A 20,298-nucleotide genomic window follows, 5' to 3' on the forward strand; every position below is an offset into this window, starting at 1 on the left:
CTCAGAAATAAATAAAACATTACAAAAATTTAAAAAAAAAACAAAAAGAACACACAACATGAGATCTAACCTCTTAACACATTTTTAAAAGTATAGTATAATATTGTTAATTATAGGCACAATGTTGTACAGCAAATCTCTAGACCTTATTTATCCTGCCTTATGTCCATTAAACAATAGACTTCCATTTTCAGTAACCCCTGCTCCCGGCAGCTAGGATTTTGTTCTCCAAGTCTCTGACTTGACTAATTTAAATGTTTTATATAAATGGAGTCAAGCAGTATTTGTCTTTCTATGACAGGTATATTTCACTTGGCATAATGTCTTCGAGATTCATCAATATTGCCACATATTGCAGGATTTCCTTCTTTTTTGATCCTGTGAATAATATTCCACTCTAGATATATACCACATTTTCTTTATCCATTTATCCATTGACAGACATGTTGGTGATTTCCACCTTGTGGCTTTCGTGGATAGCACTGCAATGAACATAGGAGTGCAGAAACCTCTAAGACTTTCTTATTTCAATTCTTTTGAATAAATACCAAGAAGCAGGATGGATGGATTATATGGTAGTTCTGTTTCTAATGTTCTGAGAAACTGCTATACTATTTTCCATAGAAGCTGCACCATTTTGCATTAACAGCCCACAAGCGTTTCCTTTTCTCCACATTTTTGATAACACTTTTTTCTCTTTAATGTTATTTAAAATATAGAAATTTTCTTTTAAAAGAAGAATGTCACATTAAAAAGAAAGACAAAGGATTCAGGGCACCTGGGTGGCTCAGTCAGTTAAGCTTTGGACTCTCCATCTTGGCTCAGGTCATGATCTCACAGTTGGTGAGATTGAGATGGAGCCCTGCGCCAGGCTCTGCACTGATAGTGCTGAGCCTGCTTGGGATTCTCACTCACTCCTCTCTCTGCCTCTTCCCTGCTCACACACACTGTCTCAAAATAAATAAATAAATGTTTAAAAAAAAAAGGAAAATAAAGGATTCCAAATGCAGTCTGTGGTAAGGTAGGTTTTCAAGGGAGTCAAAGTCACAGTTCTGTTGCCAAGTGACCCAAAGCTGGATATGAGATACTGAGGGTCTGTGACTGTCTAGCACTAGCATTTATAATTCTATAAAAAAGCTTAAACATTCTGAACTTCACTGTAAAACAACAGCCTCCAAATTCCTAATTGTTTAAGAATGTCCTTTGTTTAGAGGCAGAGAAAAAATTTTAATTAAACATTGCATCTTCACATTATGTCTTCAGACATAATCAGTTTGCATATTAACAAACATGCTTTTTCTCCTTACCACTTAAAGTAACGCTGTGATGTTTTCATTAAATGAATAGATTTTTTAATAAAAATTAAATATTAAGTTATGTTGTAGTAGTTTGCCATAGAACAACGAATGCCTTGGCCAAAAACAACTATGGAAAAGAGATTATAAAACACGCAGTAAAGTTCCCTATTAAGGCAACTAAGGAATGCCAAGGCAAAGAAGATTGGAGAAAATGTTTGCAGAATAAAGGCAAACCACAGCAAGCAGTGGACTAATGCTTTCCCCTACATTTTCCTTCAGGAATTTGGCTGATTCTAGGCTGGGACAAGAGCTTGAGGATGAGAATATTAAGGGACGAGGAAGTAACGGATACCCAAACTCTGCCACTTCCTCTCAGGCTTGCTGCAGGTGGTAGGAGGTTAATTAGCCAGGCAATGAGGGGATTTGGGCAACCTTATGATAACTGAGACGGGAAAGATTAGAATTTTGGAACTGTGAAAACTAGAAGCCATGGTAAATATTTAAAACTCTGGTCAAGAATCCCTGCATGGCTATGCCCTGGACAGCAGTGACAAAACTACAAACCACCTGCTATTCTTCCCCTTCGCTGATTGGTTTTAAGTACTCCGTTCCCATTCTATCAGTTTGATAAAGGAAATTGTTAGTCTTCTGTGTTAGTTTTCTATTGCTTCCTGACAAATTACCACACATGCACTGGCTTAAAACAGCATCCATTCATTAGCTGCCTGCCTATATCAGAAGTTTAAAATGGCATAGCTGAGGTTTCTGCTCATGTCATAGGCAGAAGTGATAGCGTCAGCCTGGCTGAATTATTACACAGAGGCTCATTCTTAATGGCAAAATTCAGTTCCTTACTTTTGTAAGATTCCAGTTTTCTTATTGCTAGCTATCAGAAGCCACTCAGCTATGGGTCACATGCTTTAGGACTTGGTCCACTCCATATTCAAGTCACCAATGCATGTTGCGTGTTTCTTATGCTTTGAATCTGACTTCTCTTGGAAGCAGCCTGATAAAATGCTTTGTTTGTAAAGGACTCATGTGACTATGCCAGACCTCTGTGTATGTGATTATGTCAGATAATCTCTGTTTTGAGATCAGTTGAACCATGTATCATAACCTAACAAATGGAAATAAAACTCATTATATTCGTAATCCCAAGGACTACGCAAGGCATATCCTCAGGAGCATGTGATATGGGGGACATCGTAGGATTCTGCCTAACACAGTCCACATTCTAGCTCTCAGTGATTCTTGTCCCTCCCAAAAGCAAAATACATTTACCGCTCCTCAAGCCCCCAAGCCCCATCCTATTCCAACATTAGTACATAGTCCAAAATCCCATCTCAATCTCATCATCCCCCAAATCTAAAATTACATCATCTAAATCAGTTAAATCAGAGCACATCAGATGTAAGGGTAGAAAACATTATGCAGAGCTCTTGGTGCAGATGGCCATTTCATCTCTGCATCTATGAAACTAAAGAGACAATGTTTTGCAACATTGAAATGATTTTTTTCTTTACTATTAATGCAGTAAAGTTCACTGATGTTTGAATGTGAAACGAACCTTACTTTCATGATATATTTTCTCAAATCCATAGACATAGGGATTTAAGATAGGTATATGATATACCTGTATATTGTATTTACATATGATATAAAACACATATATCGACACATTGTATTTGCTTATATTTTTGGATTTTCATATCTAATTAAAGTTGGTCACATTATTTAGATTTACCAAGGAAGTAATCAGAAGAACTACATGTAGAAAGGGTTAAACAAACCTCTGGGCCTGGAGGATGTGTGTGAGGGGAAATGGCTAGTGTAGATAACAGACACTTATAAATGTCAGGGCACTTGGTGGTTCAGTCAGTTGAGCGTCAGACACTTGATTTTGGCTCATGTCATAATCTCACAATCTTGAAATGGAGCCCCGCGTCCAGCATGGAGTCTGTTTGGGACTTTCTCTCTCCCTCCCCTTCTGCCCCTCCTCCACCCATGCACTGAGCATGGAAGCTGTTGGGGATTCTCTCACTCCCTCTTTGCCCCTGCCCCTGCTCATGCATATGCACTCTTTCTTTCTCTCTCTCAAAATAAATAATTAAACACACAAAAACCAGGCACTTATAAATGTCTTTTATACAATAAATGTTAATACTTATTAGAAAAACATTTTAGTAAGCTTTAATCAAATCACAATTTAAACTTTTGTCTGGGTTCAAATGCACAGTTAGGTAAAATCTTTTTGATTATTTTCTTGTTTAAAAATCTTCTGGATTTTCTTTAAGTTTATGTATCTATTTTGAGAGAGAGAGAGAGAGACAGAGAGAGAGAGATTGAGCAGGGGAGGGGCAGGGAGAGGGAGAGAGAGAATCCCAAGCAGGCTCCACACTGACAGTGATGTGGGTCTTGATCTCGCAAACTGTGAGATCATGACCTGAGCCACAATGCAGAGTCGGATGCTTAACTGGCTGAGCCACTAGACACTCCAGAGTCTTGATTCTTAAACTAAAATTAAGAATTATCAGAGTTACAAGTTGCTTAGTTGCTGCTGGTTTTTTGTTTTTAATTTTATGTTTATTTGTGAGATTGAGAGAGAGTGTGAGCAGGGGAGGGACAGAGAGAGAGAAGGAGACACAGAATTCGAAGCAGGCTCCAGGCTCCTAGATATCAGCACAGAGCCTGATGTGGGGCTCGAACGCGGGAACCATGAGATTATGACCTGAGCCAAAGTTGGACGCTTAATTGACTGAGCCACCCAGGCGCCCCAAGCTGCTTAGTTTTTACAGTATAAAAGTCAATGGTGTGGCACACTATCAAAAATTCTAATAAAATTAATAAAATTTAAAATTACTATTGTCTTCCACCGAAAGAAAAATAGAGTTTCTAAGTGCAGTAAGATTACACTACACCATGCTATGTTGGAAAGTATACTGGATTAAGATCCCACAGCCTGAAATGGTACATATTTCTGTAGATTGTCTTGAAAACTCTTCAGTTTTTCAGAGACATTCCATCTAAAAAGTGGAACAATAAGCTTTGTTTACTTACCTTCATAAGAGAGTTGACAATAAGGTATTTATAGCATCTGGCGTATAATGTATATTCAATAACTACATATTTTTAAAAAACAATTAGTAAATGAACAGTTGATTTTTTGTGAAAATAACTAGGTTAACTGTAAAAGTTATACAAGGTTAAGATAGCTGTAATCTTTTTCTTGACAAATGGGATAAAGGGATAAATCTATATAAACCCAATCTGAAATAAATTTGACTTATAGCTAAAAGCATTCATATATAACTCAATTGTTTCTTTTATAATTGATTATAATATTTCTAATTTTAAAAAAATGGAAATCTATTGGTTTCCAAATGAATTTTCACAAATAGTTCTAGAAAAACAAATCCATGTTAAAAAGAAAAAGAAAAAAAGGAGGAGTCAAGCACTGAGTAATTTGGAATACTACATATGTCTGTGACTTAAATGTATTCTTCTAACAGCTCCATGAAGAAAAGCAAGTGAATTTGGTTTAAATTTTCCAATGAGACAGATGAGAGATTAAGTGAATGTTGACACTAACCAGTACTGAGATTAACCAGGTTTACTGCTTTCTAAAATTTTGAACCTATGACAAATAAAATCATATCTTACTTGGGAGAGTATTTGAAAGCTCCAGTCTCTTTCATATGTATTATTCAAACATAACAAGTAGTTAATCTGCCATGTTTGAGCAGAGAAATCACTTAAACCACCAAATCTATGTTGTGTAAAGAAAAAAATGGTTAAAATTTATTGAGGTGTTTGTGGTTTGCTATCAATCCTAATAAGGCTTTCACAGATAGGTATGGTCTTATAAACTCTCACATATTAAGTAGTAGATTATATCTCTCAAATGATTCAAAGAAATATGGATTAAAAAGTGTGTTACACTGAAGGATATTGTCATAAGCTCTGACCCTTTGAAACAAAGATAGCTTCTTGGTTCAGTGTAAGGCAAAACTCCGATCACATCAGAAATTTGGATTTTATTTTATTTTATTTTATTTTTAAATGTTTTTTCATTTATTTCTGAGAGTGAGAGAGACAGCATGAGCAGGGGAGGGTCAGAGAGAGAGGGAGACACAGAATCCGAAGCAGGCTCCAGGCTCTGAGCTGTCAGCACAGAGCCTGAGGTGGGGCTCGAAACCACAAACCACGAGATCATGACCTAAGCCGAAGTCGGACGCTTAACCGACTGAGCCACCCAGGCACCCCAGAAATTTGGATTTTAAAGTAACCATATGACTTAGGAAAAAATATCATTTATGGGGTAGGGGGACATTTGCAGTCTCAGTAATACAAACTTCCAGAATCAATTAAATTAACTTCTGTGACTTATTGACTTCTTTTGGAACAAATTTCATTAATCTCAAGTCATTTGGGGGGGCTTCAAAATATAAACATTTCTGTTGTTTACTACAGGGCAGGTCTTTTCCATTTGGCAGTCTATTTTAAAAGCTTCACAAATTGGCATTTTTACTATGATATGCCATGCAGAAGATCGATTCAAATTACTTCTGAGGGGAGTCCTCTGAGCCTTTTGCATTTCAACATTTACTTCCTTCCTCAGGTTGGAGAAGTTCTCTGCTATAATTTGTTCCAGGACTCCTTCAGCACCATTCCCTCTCTCTTCCTCTTCTAGGATTCCTATGATATGGATATTGTTGCGTTTGACCGTATTGCTGAGCTCTTGAACTCTTCTTTCATGTTCCTGGATCAGTTTGTCTCTTTTTTTGTCAGCTTCTTGTTTTTCTATAATGGTGTCTTTTAAATCACTTATTCTCCTTTCTGCCTCTTCAATCCGTGCATTGGAGTAAATAAGAAAGAAACATCAAGGCCAAAAGACACAAGCTTTGCATATTTAATTACAAAAGAGAGAGCAGAAACATCTGCTAAGGCATTTCCATCAAGGCGTTTCAGCCAATTATTATTTAAAATATGCATGTAGGGCAGGAGAAATAACCATCTTCTGATAATATGTTCACAGATATCATACTTAAGCATTTTAAGGACTGAACACATTCAGAAAAACTACGCTAAGTGAGAGAGTGCTAGAGACAAGTGTGCCTTCCAGCTCGTTGCCACCGATGATGGTTTAATTTAATTATGATGAGTAATTTTTAATCCTTCCTTTTTTCTTATTGCTACTTAGAGCAGAGAAACGATATTTTTCTAGAATCAGCCATGCTCACAAACTCCAATTTTACTACTCTCCAGTCACTAAAGTCTTAATTTTGCATTGTCTAATGACATCAAATCCTGAATCTTCTGTTAAATTCTATGCTTTTGAAAAAAGTATTTTAAAGGCTTCAAATTATGTTTGACTAATTACAGTTTGTTTAAAATAGTATTATGCACCTAATAAACTGTATAGTTTGGTGTGTCAAGATCTGAAATAATTACCAATATTTCCTATACAGTGATCACTTATGGATATTTAAAACTATGATAGTATAATATATGACTATTGTTGGGAGCCATTCTGAGCCCACTAGTCGAGAAAACTGGTGAGGTTAAAGCAAGTTTGCACAGTCTCTTGCCAATCAGATGACAACCGATACTCACCCTCATTCAATTATTTCTGCTTGAGCACCAACCCCTAAGGTACCTTGTTGATCAATATCGGGATTGACTTGTCCCCTTATTCTGGCCTTGATATGATGATTGCACCTTGTGAAGGAACTTATTGTGGGAACTTCTTTTGATTATGGGAACAAACATCGTGTCTCCAGCAGGTCCTGTTTCCCCCCATACTTTCTCTTGAGCTATGAACAGGCTAATGACCCTTACTCCTAAAAGATTGACCTTTACATGTACAATTCTGTTTCTACTGTTGCTTTAGTCCAAGATGTTCATACAGCTACATGTAAATCTACTAACCAAAAATGTCTCTCATGCCCTAGCTATTCAAGAAATCATAAAACTAGACACAAAGGTAAATGCACCCGATGAATCTATTCTATGCATTGGAAATGAGCTAAACTCTTTAAATGTATGGTTGGCTTTCTGGTGCAATAAAGAATATAACTGGAAAATCAAGTCTTGCCCAGAGACAAAGAGCCTAACTTAGAAAGAAGGAACACATAAGAGCAGAACATGAGTTCCCACTTATACCTTTGCTAACTGGCGATGTATAGCAGCCCCTTCCCTAAGGCCTACATTCCACAAACACCTTCCCTTACCCTGGAAGCTGTGATGAGAATGGATAAGAGTATCTACAAACCTATGACTTAATCTTAGTATTATTGGAATGTGAACACCCTGTTATTTTCTTAGCTACTCAACCTCACTATAATTGGGACAGTTCTGCTAGAACACTTCTGTAAAACCTGTTTCTGTAGATTTCCAAAAACATCTTATCACAGAGAAGTATCCATTTTAAAAATTCCATTTTCTGATGCCATGTTAACATTTGACCTATAAATAAAACCGATAGGACAGAGATGCCTGCCCTGTGATCAGAAAGAATCTCGGGACTCTCTCACTCTCTCTCTTGCCGACACCGTCCATCTTTCAGGGACCCCTGGACCTGCTGGAGCCGGCCTCCGGCAGACTATATTTCATTGTATATTCAACTGTATTGAAAAACATGGATTAATAATACTGGTCGTGTATGGAATCTTTTTAAATGTATACTTAGATTAAAAAAATCAATAAGATGGGGGTACCTGGGTGACTCAGTCGGTTAAACATCTGACTCTTGATTTTGGCTCAGGTCATGATTTCACATTTTGTGGAATCAAACCCCATGGCAGGCTCTGTGCTGATAGTACACGGCCTACTTAGGACTCTCTCTCTCTCTTTCAAAATAAATAAATAAGCTTAAAAAATTAAAAATAGGAAATTTAAGAGGCCCAGTTTCCAGAAGTAAATTCTAAGATTTAATGATATCATTTCCATCTAAGAAAAAATACTCCTTTAGTACACAAAAAGGAGAAACTAAAAGTAGATATGACCATCATTTTTAGATAGATTAAACTGTTTCCCTCTTTGTATCCAGCTTACTAATAATCTCTCTCATAACACTGAGAACTTTCCTGAAAGAATTTGTAAGAATCTTAAATTTTCAGAGACATTTTCTTAGAATGGTATGTTAACCACTTTCTGAAGGAAAGCGATTTATTAGTTCTTTCTAACACAAAACATTTATTATTAGTGTCCTTTTTACCTATAGTTACTTTTATATCTTCTAAATGAGTTGAGGTCTCTTCCTATTTCTTTTTACTAATAGAACTGAAAATAGACTAACTAATATGTTTAGCATCATCTAAGCCAATAGAAAGATAGATGGAGAGCTAAAGAGATGTATAGATGGAGAGATGGATAGCTGGCTGGATGGATGGCATGAAAGAGAAAGAATAAATGAGGCTTCATAACACCCATAGTTTTCTCTTTTGTAGGTTAAACTACCTTAACCAAACCCTAAGCTGTAGTTTAACCAAAGCCTTCCAAATCATATTCCTTTGTAGACACTTTAAAAATCCCATTTGGGAATTGTGACTAAGCTACAGAAGCAGAAATCATATAAAAGAGAATACAGAAAGGTAAACTCTCAAATGAAATCTACAATGTCTTTTCTGCCTTTAGCAATGCCCCAATTCTTATGGCAGATGGAGCTGAGGATGGGAAGAAAGATCAATAATAGGCAGCATCTCTGTAATCCTATGCAATGGAAACATTTCTCAGTGGCCCTCCGAAAGCATGGGGGTTCGATTTTAAATGTATCCAGATTAGGCAACAAGAAGCAGGGTCATCCACTCTAGAAAAAATGATGATCTCCTTAAGGACTGCTCACTCGTGCTGCCCGTTCTCACTGTGGCTGACCCCATAGACCTCATTCTGTTTGACCACCTGGTCATCTTTTCTTATGAGCTCCATAGCTACCTACACTTGAATGTGACCTCTGCCCTAGGGAGACTTAGAATTTCCATTCTTCTCTGCTTAAAATCTTAAAATGTTTACAAAAATCAGGTAGAAGATACAAATAGATGTGGAAAGACACACACATAAAGATATTTAAGTTCAGGGCTCCTGAGTGGCTCAGTCGGTTAAGCGTCCAACTTCCGCTCAGGTCACGATCTCACGGCTGGTGGGTTCGAGCCCCATATCGGGCTCTGTGCTGACAGCTTGGAGTCTGGAGCCTGCTTCAGATTCTGTGTCCCTCTCTCTCTGCCCCTCCTCTGCTCATGCTCTGTCTCTGTCTCAAAAAGAAATAAATTTTTTTTTAAAAAAGATATTTAAGTGTCAAACATGAACCAGAGATGATGTGGAATCAAGTCAAGATGTCAGGAAGTGTGACGTGAGTTCAGTCTTTACTAGCAGTAGTACGGTAACTTACAGTAACTTGAATACATTTCATCAAAACTAGGAGCCAATCTTTTGTCGCTCCTCCCACCTCCATAAACAAATTTATGTTCCTGAGACCCAATGAATCCTGAAATTCTGATATTATTTATTCCTGAGAGTTCACTGAATCCTATCTCACCAAATTCATCATGATGCCCCTTCTGAATTGTCCTAAGCCTGGAGCGATTTAATTAATAGTCTAAATTCATGGCTGTGTTTACAAGGCAGGATCCATTTCTATGATATTTCATTAGGGAGCATTGAAGCACACACATTTATATATTTTAAATATATTCTATTTTTAAGAGCATTCTTAAATCATTCCAAAAATTTATTGAATATCATATGTAAGTCAGACACTGTGAAAGTCATTTTCACTTTTATTATCTTTTATATCTTATAGCAAACCTTTGCAAAGGTTGTTGTTATCCTTGTTTTATGGATGGAGACATGGAGGGTCGTAGAAATTATTTAACACACACACAAAAAGAAATTATTTAACACAGCAAAGATATTACTTATGAACTCTGACTTTTTTTTTTTAATTTTTTAATGTTTCATTTATTTCTGATAGAGAGAGTGTGTGAACTGGGGAGGGTCAGAGAGAGAGGGAGATACAGAATCTGAAGCAGGCTCCAGGTTCTGAGCTGGCTGTCAGCACAGAGCCCGATGCGGGGCTCGAACCCATGAACCGTGAGATCATGACCTGAGCCGAAGTCGGACGCTTAACCAACTGAGCCACCCAGGTGCCCCTGAACTCTGACTTTAAATCTAATATTTGAAGATATTAAATCCATAATATGTTAGTGACATTCAATCATAACTTTAAAGTATATGAAAATTATAATCTGTGTTAAGCACATTGAAAATGTGCGCCATTTGTGTTTTATTAAATAATTTTTTTCTACATCATACAAAAATACCTTAATTTGGTTTCATTTTTAAATTTTTCAGTATTGAAAATAATATTGCTGTGTGATAAATAGATGAAGAACAATTCAAATTCCAGTGATAATCATCCATTCAATAACATCTCATTTGTATTACTGTGGATATACTTTGTTTATGTACAACTATAAATTTTTTAAACATTTCAAATTTTCTGTCCAATACCTGACATTTGTTTTTGTTTCAAATTAAATTTTTCATTCTCACTTTTTCAATAACTAAAATATTGATTATATGGTTCTATATGTATCCTACTTTAAAATTAAGATTAATTAATTTTAAAATTAATGAGAAGAGTTTGAGGAAAAATAATGGTTATTTATTTGTCCACCACTCAGTTTAAAAAATACATTCCAGGGGCGTCTGGGTGGCTCAGTCGGTTAAGCGTCCAACTTCAGCTCAGGTCACGATCTCACGGTTCGTGGGTTCAAACCCCGCATCGAGCTCTCTGCAGGAAGCTAGCTCAGAGCCTGGAGCTTGTCTTCAGATTCTGTATCTCTCTCTCTCTCTGACCCTCCCCTGCTCATGCTGTCTCTATCTCTCAAAAATAAATAAAACATTAAAAAAATTTAAAAAAAAACATTCCAATCCCTTGAATATTTTCTACATTTCCCTTCCTAGTAATATACAACCCCACTGCCTATGTAACCACTCCTTTGGATTTGTTAACTTTAATCCCACTTTTACAATTTTCCCATAAATGTATATTTTACACACATATAGAAATACATATTGTATTTACATTATATATAAATGTGTATACTATACACACACAAACATACCAAAACAAAATTGAAAGTTGTACTACTCATATAAAGAACTTTTCAAGGACAGGGTCTCAGGCATGTTTGAGAATGATTTGAGAAAGAAAAGAGCAAAGAACGGTTTTAGTACGGGTGGAGGGTTATCGCATGGGCCAAGGGCCTACATCGTTTGAACTCCTTGCCTAAGCCAGGCAAAGAATCATTTAGGTTCTCTTTTTGGCTTGCCCACAGGTGAGGCAAGAGAGGAAGGAGGAGGGTCTTGAAAGCTGTTGGCAGTCAAACATCAAAAAGGGAACCGCTTGACTCCAATTCACCCTTAATGTTTGACTGGTGACTGAAATGTACCATGTTCCTTTTAGTTGAAATTTATTTATTTGTTTGTTTGTATTTTTGAGAGAGAGAGCATAAGCAGAGGAAGGGAAGAAAGAGAGGGGGACAGAGGATACAAAGCAGACTCTGCACTAACAGCAGTGAGTTCAACGCAGGGCTCGAACTCACAAACCATGAGATCATGATTTGAGTGGAAGTCAGATGCTCAACTGACTGTGCCACCCAGGAACCCCTTAATTGAATTTTATTTAAGTAAAACATATGGCTGGCACTCTCAGAGGCTGGTGGACTGAAGCCAGTAATGGGAGTGAAAGCTCCAGTGAATGCCTTGTTCAAGAGCCCAGAATGATATATTTTGAGAAGTAAAATACGTGTCTTGGTTACTGTCAATGACATTTTGAACACCGAAAGTGATAAGAAATGTCTCAATAAGACTTGTATTGTGCTTTTAATTTTGGATATCTGTGAAGGAAGAGGTTTCTAGAGTTCTTCAACTCAGATGAGGCAACCTTGGAAAAGGAATTCTTGTTTTGAGTATTGGCCAGACCAGATGATCATACCATTGGCAATGGTCCAACAGTCAACAAAAACGTGCAGACGTGTCTGTTGTTGGCCAGGGCATCCGTGTCAAAAATTGCTACCCAAAATTTGGCCAACTGTGTTGACTCATCTTTCTGGTTCTTGATAAGAGATGTCATGGGTAAGGAGCAGATGACAGCAAATCCCCTAGGGGTTCTATAACATGTAATGGTGGGGACTCACAAAGTATACAATTTTATTTAATATTCAATCATGTGATACCAATGGACTCCCATGAAGCCAAGGGATTTGGTAGAGAGATGACTTAATCCAGCACCATGATATCTGGGAAGGGACAGAGGATGTCCAGGAGGCCTCCTCCTCCTGCATTTGGGATATGCCAGGAGGTCCAAGATTGGTTTTTCCTATCAGTATTATTTTTAATTTGCAAGTGGCCATGCCTTAAGGAGTGCTTTCTTCCATGACCTCATTCATAATGGCAGCTGGATATAAAGGTCCCAGGTTCAGAGGCTGTGAGAGTGTTTATTTCAATAAGATCCATGTGCATATCGAGCAATTACTTCTCTAATGTCAGGTAACATGAAGACAAAAATGGCAGTTTCTTGCATCAGAAGCTTATGGAGAATTTATAGAGATCATAGGAGGTACAAAGAGTCTAGGAGGCATGAGCAGACATTCTTATACCATGCAGAGTAAAAAAGTTTCTTGGGAACACTAATTGAAGTATATGTTGTATTGGAATTTGGACAGACTCTAGACTATTTTAATGAAAGGGAGAGCATTCAAAGTGGGTCAATTTATAAATAACAGCATTTATAGGTTTAAGAAAAAAATTAATTAGGAATGTTTTTTCTTTTTTTATTTTTAAAATGTTTATTTATTGTGAGAGAGAAAGAGAGAGAGAAAGAGAGAGAGAGAACACATGAACAGGGGAGGGGCAGAGAGAGAGGGAGAGAGAGAATTCCAAGCAGGCTTCTCACTGTCAGCACAGAGGTCAACACAGGGCTCCATCCTAGGAACCATGAGATCATGACCTGAGCCAAAACCAAGAGTCAGACACTCATCTGACTGGGAGCCACACAGGTGCCCCTATGATAGAATATTTTAAGGCAATAGACACTATAACTATGCTATAACTATGGGAAATTTGAGTAAGGCAATAGTTCTGATGGCTAAGGTGAAGTGCACTTGCTTTCCTCTATTTTATCTTTGGCAATTCCCCTTGTATTAAAGAGGATATCTTTTTAAAAGTTATTAGGATTCCCAAACTAAACTGTAATTTGAGTCCCAGTGTTAACTAAGACCATGTAGTTTTGCCAATTGATACATTTCAGCACATGTTAAAGTTAATTCATAACCTATGATGTAGTGGTACAAAAATCATCAGTACTCTTTTATTTTTCTTCTTGAAGAAATTCCTTCAGGAAATCGGATTCTAATCAAAATTAGAAAGTTGAAAATATCGGATTCATTATTTTTGTTTGCTCCCTTCTCCTTTATCCAGTTTTTTATTTGTTTGTTCAATTTCATGTTCAGGTATTGAAAGATCAGTCCAGTCTAAATTAAAACGTTAACTGCATATTCAACTTTAAGTTTCACCATCCTGCAGGCCAGGCCAAGCACATTACTTGGAAAGTAAGATTTCAAGGAGGTATCGTCACTGCTCAACTTTGTTCTACCCTCCTGTCTTTTCTATCTGGCTGGCGATGGACAGTCCAGGCTCTGAGAAAGAAAGATAGTTTAGTAGAGGAAAGAAAAATGTCCTTTCACTCAGTTGTGTGTTCTTTGAGTGTCACACATCTCCATGAGGCAATAAACTCAACATCTGAGTCCTTGTTGTGAGTTCTTTGGAGAAGAAAATAACAAATGGTCACTGGTCTCTACTCTCCTCAAATTTCTAAAGAATCTTGGTGGTTTCCTGATGCTCTTGAGTGCCCTGCTAAGTTCTTAGGCTGGAACAGACACCACATGTCATGCTTAACTCAGCAGCTTCCAGGTAGGGAAGGAGATTATAGCTTAATTTCCATAAAGAATATCCATAAAAATATGAGACTAATAGGGTCACTTCTTAGTAAGATCTTAGTCCTTTCTTCCTTCTTCCCTTTTTCTTCCTACAATCCTTTCTTTCTTCCAGAATATAGGAAGGACTCGTCACCTTTCTTTTCTGCTTTAAAAATTTAGCCAAAATTCTGGAAGGCCAAAAAAAAATTTTTTTTAATTAAAAAAAGTAAAAAGGAAAGATATATTCGAAATCCTGTTTTATAGCTATTAAGGATATATATAGACTAGTTTCCTGGGTATGCAATTTGCTTAGTAATTCAAGAAATGCTCCAGATGGACCCCTGCTTCAGGGATGCTCTTGCACAAAAGCTTACTTCTTCTGGGTATAGGTACAAAGAAGAAAGGAAGATAAGATATATAACATTCATTAAAATTTCATTTTCACTATCCTAAATGTATGAAGTGAAGATCATAGCTTATACAGAAGGTAAAAGTGCTGTGAGAAATATTGCTCCTATATTGCTTAATTTTTAATATGATGACCAAAATTAAACTAGTAGGATTTACTCACACAGAAAAATAGTAAGCTTACCAAAAACACACTGTTCTATGGTACTATCAGTTATATAAACAAATAGACATAACTTTTATGTTATTGAGTACATTCGCAAAGATGAGTGTGGTCATATTCAGACTTGTGTTGTACAACTGGAGATTTCATAGAAGTCCAAAGATCCAGGATTGTTATTGATCAGTCCTATCTTCCTCCTGCCCTTATTGGAAATCACACTGCCTGGATAAGGCTAAGATATTCAAAATAGGGAAGGAGAGACAAAGGCTTAGGAGGGGAAAAGAAGTGGGAATATGGTTACAGAGATCCTAATTTTTGTTTTTATTTCAAGGGCTGATACATTTTGCAAAATAACTTATGACGTAAATAAAAGAGGGTCAGGTAAGAGCTGTTTTGATTTATTCAAAACAATCATGACAGACTAAAAGTAGCAGAAATATTATTGATATATATTATTATAGTAACACGAATTACATGGACAAAAGAAAATCTTAGAGTAGTTGGAAAATAGACATTAGCAAACAATTATTTCCTATGGCAATAGGTCATAAAATAAAAGGGATGTGATTGAGCTAATTAGATAAAGACATATTGTTGAAAAGAAGCCAGAGTGTCTATTTTTTTGGCTTAATACATTTAATTAAAAGTTAATTGCTTGGCATGTATAAAAAACCCAAACTCACTGTTAAGGATCTGCTTTCTAATATACTTGCTTCATCCTTTCCTAAATATGGGTCATAATTTTGAAACTGAATATGGGTAATATTCTTGTCAAAATCTTGACCATTCAAACCTCTGGAATTAAAAACAAGTGAAAGTCTAAACAATAATCCTAAATCATTTTTAAAACATTTTTCTATACATTATAAAATACCAAATTATGAGAAGATATTCAGGATAGACAGAAAAGTGGTTTATCTGAAAATTCATCAACATAAACGTTATGTGAAACATGAACATAATATGAATGTTTTTGTCTCTTAATTTATTCCAAGCTATTTGTAATCAACAAGTATTGTACTTTACATAATTTAAAATAAACATTTTTCTCCCTCTCTAAGAAAAAGCGCAAGAATATTTCAGTTCCTTAACTGAAATAGCATACAGACACTGCAAGCCCAATGAACCAAGAGATCATGACCTGAGCTGAAGTTGGCCACTTAACTGACCCAGAGGCCCCTACACCTCACTGTTTTCGATGTTTAATGTAAAATCCTATACTGATCAATTCACTTTGTCCTTTGCTAAAAATATTAATGTATTTCAGGGTTAAAACAAGCAAAATGACATATGTGCTCATATTAATACATCATAAATTTACAATATAAAAATAGAGCAAAATATCAAGTCACAAGATTGTGCAGCCAGAGAGTAGAATGCATTTAACTATATAAAAGTTACTATGTGTGACTTCCATATAGTGTGTCCATATTATATATACAACTTTAATTTTTTTAATGTTTTATATATTTTTGAGAGAGAGAGAGCAAGGGAGGGTCAGATAGAGAGAGAGAGAGATACAAAATCTGAAGACAGGCTCCAGGCTCTGAGCTAGCTGTCAGCACACAGCCTGATGCGGGGCTCGAACCCACAAACCGTGAGACCATGACCTGAGCCAAAGTGGGTTGCTTAACTGACTGAGCCACCTAGGCACCCCTATACAACTTTAATAATTTAAAATAAAATAATATTGTTCAACAGTTCTAAAATTCCTTATTTTCTTTAAGATAATTTTTGATGTTCTTTAAAATAGACCTTTAAAAACTGACAGCATATTATAAAAATTCTAAGTATTAAAGTTAATGTTAAAATACTTTGAAATGTATCACCTCTGACCTTCATGTCAAGTGATCCCTTAAGAAATACAAATTTAATTTGTTTTTTTCAAACAAAATTGTAGGACTTTATATAGAATTATTCAAAGATTTCAGATAAGTACAGATTCATCAAAGTGGAAACTAAGATTTTAATATTATAGATGGAATTATTCTATTGGAGTTTTGACATTCTCAATAGCTAAAAAGAAAACTCCATTCAAAAATGTTCAAAAAAGTGTTCAACAGACATTTTAACAACAAAGAATAATTACTTTAAAGAGTTTATTTTGTGTGCTACAGAAAAAGGTAGAAAACTAAATAAAGTAAAAAACTTCTGAAAGCCATTAAAATGCAAATACTCTGTAGTAATGTTCTCCACCCTCTCATCTGAGAATAATAATTATTCATGTGCTGAATACTCAACCACCAGTGGCTGGTTATTAATGACGGCAATGCAGGTTTATTCATTGGCCCTGACTATTATAGTTTGTTCCCTCTTCCTCATTCTAACTAACTATCAAAATGCATTAAGCCTAATAGGGAAAAGACAAATTACCAAGTCTTTTTTCAACAATTTAAGTGATTTTGCATTCCTGGTATGTTATTAAGTTGGTTAATGCTGCTTACAGATTCTGCACAGAATTCTTGCTCATTGCTTTCTTATTAACATGGTGGGTGGTTTTTCTGATATCACGTATCACTGTCTAGGATCAGTATTAGTATTAGACTTAATGTGAATTCTGAAATGACAACAATGAAAAGAAAGAAAAATTTAAAATATGATTATAAGATGCAAGATAATTTTTAATATATACATGCAAATGTCAGTGTCTGAAACTGATTTGGGGCAACCAAGAAGCATTTAATTATTCATACCAGAGTCCAAAGAGAAGGACCCTTTTTTAGTTGATTCATTACGAGTTAGAGGGGTAGAAACAATTAACTCAGGGGTTTGTGCAGCTATTTCTCAAATAAAATTAGGAGAAAGAATGAAACTTTAATTTTACCATTCATTTAGTTAAAATGAAAACAATAAATCCTTTAAAGAAAGTATTGTATTTTCCCCCTCAGAAATAGTTGTATGTTTTTGATCTCCAAATCCATATAGGTGTACATATATATATATATATATGTATATATATATATATACAAGTACATATATGTGTGTGTGCATGTGTGTGTATAGATGCACAAATTCATCTGTTCACATTTGTGTATACATCTATTATGTGTACATTTGAATTTTAAACATATTAGGTACCAAATAACTTTTCAGCAATGCTTTCTATCCATTTAGCAAATACTTTCCACCTTAGTGCACTCCATTCTCAATATCTTCTTGCCATAACACTAGTCTCTCTCTTGTTTTTCAAATGTGTAATATGAGACTCAGAACTTGAGCTTCAAGAAGAATCACAGTGGCAGGTGTAGGATAGAAGAGAAAAGAACACACATTTCCATAGAAATATAAGAATGGAGTCCAATAATTTTTCTGTTATCATGCAGAGTTTACATGTCTGCATAGTGTTGCTAATAGAACACTAGCTGAGTAACTAATATTAGCCATACTTTTTTTTAACATCAAAAGCTCCTTAAAGATGTACTTCTGTCTAGAGTCCTCAGAAATGTGGTCAGTTCTGATAAATATTATTTAATGATCACATTGTACAACATCCATCAAATGAGCCATATCCTAAATCTATTCCATCAATATAAAGAGAAGAACATGATTTGTTTTTAATCTTGAGTTTTTATGTAACAGCTCCCATATATTAATAATAATAATAAAGTTAAAATTAGAATATATAATGAAATCTTTGCTTTGGAAAATCTGAAGATCAAATATGATATGATAGGTCAACATCATCTCAAATGGTCAATATGATGGTGGCACTAAGATGTCTTGATAGTGTCTTTTTTTAAGTTTAATGTATTTATTTTGAGAGAGAGAGAGAGCATACAAGCACATGAACACGTGAGGGAGGGGCAGAGAGACAGAGAGAATCCCAAGTAGGCTCTGTGAGCCCAGTGCAAGTCTCAGTCTCACCAACTGTGTGATCATGACCTGAGAAGAGATCAAGAGCCAGAGGCTTAACTGACTGAGGCACCCAGGCACCCCTACACAATATTGATAAATCATCAAACATATAGTCTTTCTAAGATGGCTTATCAGATATCTCTTTATCTTTGCTCTGTAAACATTCAAGTGTCCAGAAGAAATTGTGCAGATGCTACAAAGCCTGGAAAACAAAACAAAAAAAGGTGTTACAGCAAAATCATTAGATGGAAAACAAAAACAAAACAGATGAGATAGAAAAACTAAACAATGGAAAAACAATCCTGAGGCTCTCTTGAAAACGCATGTATCCTGGGGTGCCTGGGTAGCTCAGTCAGTTGATGGTCAGCTTGATATCAGTTCAGGTTATAATCTCACCATGGTGGGATTGAGCCCTGTGTGGGGCTCTGTGCTTAGCTCTCTCTCTCTCTCTCTCTCTCTCTTTCTCTCTCAAAATAGATAAATAAACTTCAACTGGAAAAGGAAGGAAAAGAACACACATGTACCCTTAGTAGATATACACTGTGAAGAAAGCTATTCACTTACCTAAGAAATTACAAATTCTGGACTTTACTATTTCAAAGCAAGATGTCCATCTTTACTTGACACTGGATTTATGGCACTTGAGGGGGGTGGGAAGTAAAGCCATTGGCCAGTGTTCTTAGTTTCCCATACCCATTTGTTATAGAAATCAATAAAGTTATTGTATTTACATCGAATCCATCAAAGATTAAAATAGCAGAAGAAAACAGAGCTGTGTTTACTAAAGGAACTAATCTGATTCAGAGGATTTTGGATGATGAAATTCATGCAGGCTTTTATGTAGCTATTCCAGAAATAACGCCTGAGGTTAAACCATTAAAGAAGAAATTTTTAAAAATACATATTTTCAAAGTGTATTTGAGATTCTATTGGCTGTAACATCCCAAAAATGTTTGAATTATTTAAAACTAGGTGTGAAATTAAGGTTGATGAAGAAAGGGAAAACTTTCTAGAGACCCAAATAACAACACTGATCAAATGACTGGATGGTGGCCAAAGCACAGTTATCAGTGAAGTTTGTAAGAGAGACTTCTGAATTTGGGATCCTTCGTGGTACTTACATTCCTTCATAGTTCAGGTCAAGCTTGTGACTGAACTCATTGTTGCCTAAACAAGCAGAAACCAAAGACAGTAATAAAAAAAGATGCTGTCTGATTGTAAATTACTTTCTACATTAGGAGCAACATAGAAAATAATGGAACCGCATAATTTTTATATTTAGTGTCTTAATTCTTGATAATATTTGAATATAAATTTTAATAGCAGAAAAAAAAACACAGCAAATTCAAAAATGAGAAAATAAAGTTTTCTTTCTGAACCTTACAAAAAAAAATAACAATATTGAAAAAGACAACGTTAACAGTTATTTGTTGATGTTCTAAAGTTATTTGTTGAGATGATGAAATCACAATGTGCATTCAGTTCCTGCGGAGTCCTTATGTCTTTCAAAGTTAAATATTTATATATATAGTTTTATATAAATTTTATATAAGTATATATATATTTGTTAACTTTACAAAAACAGACAAAATTACCG

The 20,298-nt window shown here is 35.6% G+C and overlaps 1 pseudogene; it reads left to right on the forward strand.

The window, feature by feature from the left end:
* The window catches only part of LOC144228376 (large ribosomal subunit protein uL1m pseudogene), a 64,348-nt pseudogene extending 44,492 nt beyond the window's left edge, over positions 1-19,856 (forward strand).
* The last annotated feature ends 442 nt before the right edge of the window (positions 19,857-20,298 follow it).

Source organism: Crocuta crocuta, unplaced genomic scaffold (assembly GCF_008692635.1).
Source record: "Crocuta crocuta isolate KB4526 unplaced genomic scaffold, BGI_CrCroc_1.0 scaffold369, whole genome shotgun sequence".
Taxonomy (NCBI): Eukaryota; Metazoa; Chordata; class Mammalia; order Carnivora; family Hyaenidae; genus Crocuta; species Crocuta crocuta.